Source organism: Neophocaena asiaeorientalis, unplaced genomic scaffold (assembly GCF_003031525.2).
Source record: "Neophocaena asiaeorientalis asiaeorientalis breed wild unplaced genomic scaffold, Neophocaena_asiaeorientalis_V1.1 scaffold40, whole genome shotgun sequence".
NCBI lineage: Eukaryota > Metazoa > Chordata > Mammalia > Artiodactyla > Phocoenidae > Neophocaena > Neophocaena asiaeorientalis.
Window position 1 is genome coordinate 487,563 of NW_020185335.1, and position 6,000 is coordinate 493,562.

Consider the following 6,000-nt stretch of genomic DNA (forward strand, 5'->3'; position numbering starts at 1 on the left):
AAAAAAAAAAACCCTGACAACAAAAATTACTCTTCAAAGTAAAGTATTATTTTGGGGTGACATTATTTTTTAAATTCACATTTTTCGTTTCTTATAACGTGTAGCAGTTCTGTGAACACATAGATAAGAGGATACAATAGATACTTGACAGTGTAGTTCTCAGAATATTTGCATATCCAAGAGATTATTTCAGCAAGTATACTTAGACTGACCCTATTAACCATTCACAATATTTTGTCTTGAATCCAATTCACACTCTGTAGACATGTCCAATTCACATTTCAGCTCTTATGCTGTTTTCCCTCTTAGACTTTATATTAGGAAGTAAATCCATAACATCAAATTTCATGACAACATCTGCTCTGGCTGACATGATTGAAAGGGAATTTCACTCATGCCAGATTATTCTGTTTCTTAATTTGTTCTTCATCATACTTGAGAAGCAGCGTGTTTTATCAAGTCCAATGCAGAGACTGGAACCTACTGGTGCAGAATTCACAACTGGCACCAGGCTCAGTGATGCCAGAAGGTGACTACAAGAAGTGCTCTTAGGTGGCAGGTGCTGACAGGATGGCTGGAGAGTAATTACCAGGCATGAATGGCTTTGCCATGTGTGCCCAGGCCAGCTCTGCCAAGCTAACAAGCAGAGCATTCGAGATGAAGGCAGATCAGTGTGTATAATGGGCAATGACCTTTAATGAAAAAATATATTAGTACCTGTATACTAGGGACTCGGTTTGTCATAGACCAATTCACAGCCAAAAGCCAGAAACAATGCTCATAGACAAAAGCTAGAAACAACCCAAATGGCCATGAACAGATGAATGGATAAACAAAATGTGGTATATCCATACGGGGGAATATTATTCAGCCATAAAAAGGAATGAAGTTCCCATACATTCCACAACATAGATGAACCTTGGAAACATTATGCTCAGTGAAATAAACCAGACACAAAAGGACAAATATTGTGTGATTCTATCTATATGAAATATCCAGAATAAGCAACTCCACAGAGACAGAAAGTGGATTCGAGGTTTCCGAGGGCTGAGGGCAGGAGGGAGTGGGGAGTTGATGCTTAATGGGTACAGAGTCTCTTTTGGGGGTGATGAGAAATTTTGGAAATAGTTACTGGTGAGAGACATGCACCGTTTTGAATGTAAACCAGTGATTCACTCCACTGGATTGTGCATTAAAAACACGTACAGTGGCAAATTTTATGCTATATGTATTTCACCACAATGAGAAATTAAATAATTACATATACAGTTATTTAATTAATATATGTTATTTAAAAGCTGCTTTCCTAACGTCAGGAGGTTGAGGGTTGTGTTCTCAACTTCTAAGTACAGACGGAGGGAAGCAATAAGCCCCGCTTCAGATGGTCATGGGGCCCCCTACGGTTCTAATGCTTACAACCTCCTGACATTAGGATAGCTAGCAGCATTTTTTAAAATTATTTAATTAATATTTAATTTTTTTATTGTGGAGATATAGGTATATCACATTTATGATATTTAGATTTTATGTGATATATATCACATTTATATATCACATAAAATCTAAAACCAGACAGTCGATTTTTTAAAAAAAAAAAACATGAAAGCTGTACACGGGAAATTAAGCAGACTAAAGGAAGAAAACACAGTAAGCAGCCATCTCAGAGCTACACGATTCAAACTGTCCCAGAAAGAAACACTTCTCTTATCTTGCTCTTGCCTGGGCTTCCCGGTGGACGTGGGTATTTGTTTACAGCACATACCCGTGGCCGCCTTTCCAGACCTCATCTCCCACGTTTGGGGCGACGGCGTCTGGCTGCACGCTTCTCTGGGCCAACACGCCTGGCGTGAGATGAGGCTCCAGAAGCCAGCTTACTCCTGGACGTCCTGGAGGAACAGTGCTAACACAATGTCACACTCTCTGCCTGCTCCTGGCCCCGCTTCCTTCCCACCATCAGAACATCGGCCTCAGCTCCTACATACTGGGAATTCTGTGTTTTCACTGGTCGAAGAACCACGAAGCGCTCCCGGGAGACGGCCTGTGGAAGGTGGGGAGGTCTCCTGAGCTCTCGGGCCATGAAAGACCTGCCTGCCTCTCAGCCTCCAGTTCCTACTTGTTGCCAGAAGGAGAAAAGGCAAATTTCTGGAACCGTTCCGGGAGCCCAAACACAGCACGGGCAGCGGGAGCGGGCGGGCAGTAAAGTTTCCAGATCCCGGGGGATGTAATCGCATTCTCCAACCAGGTGCTGGCAGGCAGGCTTGTGGCTTCCAACCTTCTTGGCCCGAGGCCAGAGTTTCCAGGCTTCCCTCCACCCTTGAGGTCCTCCCCATCATCTTTCCAACCAGAAGCTTGTTAACTGTTTTCCTGTGCTTTTATCCAGATTTCAAGGCACCCTCTGTGTGTTAAACTTCAAAGAAAGTTTGCTACAGTAAGTGCAACGCTGTAGCAAGGGCAAGCTCCAATCAGCTCTGTTGAAAATGGTTTTGTTCAAATGAATGGGGCTGGGACTCTTTCCTCTCCCCGCTCCCCACCCTATTTCTTTCAAATGAAATTGCATTTGTGTCTGGATTAAGTTGCCTGGTATCAATCCTGAAATTTTTAAAGATGAAAAGCAGAACAGCCACACAATATTTAAAATGTGAAATGATTACAAAATGGCACCGGGCCAATGTTTATGAATCATTGAATATGATCATAAAATCATAAAAAATAATCACCAAAAGGTAAATAAATTACCCAGCTTACTGCTTATTTTCACGTAGGGTCTGACACAAAAGCGGCAGGCATGAATGATTTATACCTGTTTTAACAATAATATTCATTTTACTGAAAGATGGTCAGCACTTGGGCTGCTGTGGGCAGCATGCCAGTTGTCGAAAGGTTAATGTTTCAGCAGCAATACATTAAATTATGAATAATACCGGTCCCAGAATGGAAGGTTATTAGCTCAGTATGCTTAATTAGCCCAGCTAGAACTTTGCCATCAAGTAGCAGTGCCCATTACTGCAGCAGTAGCCATGATGGGGAATGGCAGCTTTGGGATTCTAATGCCAGGAGCGGGGGCAGGTAGAGGCAGGAGGGGTGGAGGTGGGGGTCCTTTATTTTCTTTTCACTCAGGGCAGATGAGAAGCATCTCCGAAGCTGGTTTTCAGGATTTTGAACTCTCCCACGAAGTCTTCCCAGCAGGAAAGAGCAGAAATTACTTGGGAGGGGCATGGTACTTAGTGTTGCAAACCGTGGTCTGGTTCCACGTCTGCTTGTTGCTGCTTAACTTGGGACCTGCCAGTGACACAGGGGACCATTCACAGGCTGGGCCAACCCATCAGCACTCATCCAACATGGGCATTTATTGAACAACTACTGCCTACCAGGCAGGCACGTGCAAAATGGTTAATGAGACCAACACGTTCTTAGATCTAAGGGAGGGGAGAGCCCTTAAACAACCTGCTATGCAATTAGTGCCTTAATTACAGCCACGTGACTGCCAGAAAGGGCAGGCTTAGAGCTCCAGCACCTGGACTGGAGTCAGGGTAGAGGTTTTTGGAGAAGGCTTCCTGAAGGAAATACCATTTGCTCTGATCTCTAAAGGGTGAGTAGAAATTAGCTAGCAGAACCTGCAGGAAAAACTCTTCCAGTCAGGGAATAGCTAAACCGTGCCAGAGTGTCCAGAAAGGATGATGCCAGAGAAGCACGCAGGCCCTGCGTAAAAGGAGTATCGGCAGCGCGTTTGCCTGCCAGCGCCTTAAAAATGCTATGGAGCGCCCAGCTTGTGTGGGCGTGTGAGTCTGTGTGTGCGTATGTGTCTACACATGGCCTCACTACCACCCGACTTCCTCGCCCCATCCTGGCTTTGCCCTGCCAGGTGCTCCAGTTTAAAACTCGCAGTTTACAGCCAGGGGTAGGGCCGGGACTCGCCCATGCCCTGCCGGCTACATCCCCACACTGTCTGCACCACTGCCCTGCTCTACTTAGTACTATTAGTAGCTTGTTTTCCTAAGACCTAAAATTCATTTTCTTTTCCCGCCTCGCTTCCAGAAAAATAAATAAAAATGAACACATCACTCATTTAAGAGGAGGAATGGAATTTAGGTTGCGTTTTTCTTTCTATTTTTATGATTAGTTAGAATTTTCCTGGGAACGCCGCCAGGAGGGCATTATGGTGAGATAATGTCCTGTATTTAATCAGTGCTGCAATGGTGAACTGTGTTCTGTGGGGAGAAGGCGAGTTAACGCATCCTTCTCTGTCTTGTGTGTTTTCAGGATACAAAGGGGTTAGCCCAAGATGAAGACAAGGCCGAGAGGCGGCCGGGCTCGGGGCTTGTGTGACGGCCCGCGGGCGGACAGGATGCAGCCGTGACTGTCTTCATGCAGGACCCATCAGCCTTGAGAGCCCTGAAACCCCCAAAAGAGCGGAGTGAAAGAGGCCCCCAAAGTGACGGGGCTTGGTCCTGCATCCGGGGGACACTTCGACCGTCTTCCTCCGCAGCCTTCACACAGCCTGTCGGCCCGGGACGCGCTTCTTGCTTTCACGCGGGCCTCCCGCCCCTTTGCAACCAGCCCCGACAGCCCCGACACCATGTGCGCAGGGGAAGCACAAGGCCTCTAAGTGCACCTGGAGGTCAGCCACAGGTAGGACAAATTGGCTCCTTCACTCCGCGCGTGCGAGGCCGTCCGGAGACACCCCCCACCCCCGCCCCGACCCCGGCGCCCCGCGGGAGGCGATGGTGGTGGCTTACAGGTTTTGGAGCTGCTCTTGTTTTCCAAGATGGTTGTTCCATCCCTGAAGGATGAAAGAATCCCTGGCAGTGGTAAAATAGAAACAGATATCTTAGAGAGATGTCTTAGTGAAATGTCTCAAAGGCAGGAAGAATGGGAATGGATTTAGCCTCAAGGAGGGGAGCCTGGAGGATAGGTGGATGGATGCAGATTGTCCTTTCTGTGCAGTCAGCACGGGTGGTCAGGAAAACAGGAGCTGGGGTCACACAGAGCCTTTTGCATTTACTGCCGTCCCTTATTAAATGCGGGGTCTGCGGGAGCCAACTGTCCGGGTAAGGGTGCCCCAAGCAACCCATAAATAGCAGGGTGAAGACAAAGTGTTTATTACTTAGCCTCATGAAGCCCATATAAGTGCGCTCCCAGGGTGCGAGAGAGCGGGAGCATGTGTGAGCCGGCCTGCCCGCGTCCGGGGAATGCGAGTCCCAGACCCGCTGTTCGCGCTTGGCTTGATTCTATGAAGGCGTCTATTTGATGGAACGTACTGCAACAGTTCATAGCCAGCCCAGCAAACCTTGTGTGGAGACAGAGCTTCCTTTTTCTCTTTCCTTTTCCTGTTTGCAGCGAGAATGAGGCCTTTCTCTTCTCGGCCCTTTGCTCTCCCCAAAGTTGTCTCACGAGGTCATTGCCAGCTGACAGACTGCCTTTCAGTGCAAGGTTTGGATGGAAACAATGCCCTGTTTTCCATCAGGGCCCAGGGCTGGTGAAGCTCTGGGCCTATTCCTGACTAGGATGCCCTATATTTAAATGGGTTATTGTTTTAGCAGGGCTGTCGCTTTCTATAGACAATTTGGACTATGTGATGCAAGACTTGCTCCTTCTACTCTGTGTGTGTGTGTGTGTGTGTGTGTGTGTGTGTGTGTGTGTATTACCATGTATATTACCATATATAGGAACATACATATACACATACCATCAATACTTAGTGGCAGAAAGGTGGTTTAAGGTCATCAGGTTTACGTTCAAGCCAGGTTCGGCCACTCACTTGCTGTGTGTCCTTGGGCAACTTACTTACCCTCTCCAGCCGGGCATTAGCGTCCTCAGTTCAGACAAGTCTCCCTACAGGATCCCTTCTCGTTCAAACATACTTTGACTCTGCGATTGCAAGATATTACATTACCACGTTCAACGACGAGCTTAAAAGCCCTTTCTCTGAATAGCTTATCCGTAGGCAGAACTGATTTTCTAAGAGCAGTCAAGGATGTGTGCCGAACGTTCTGTTGAATC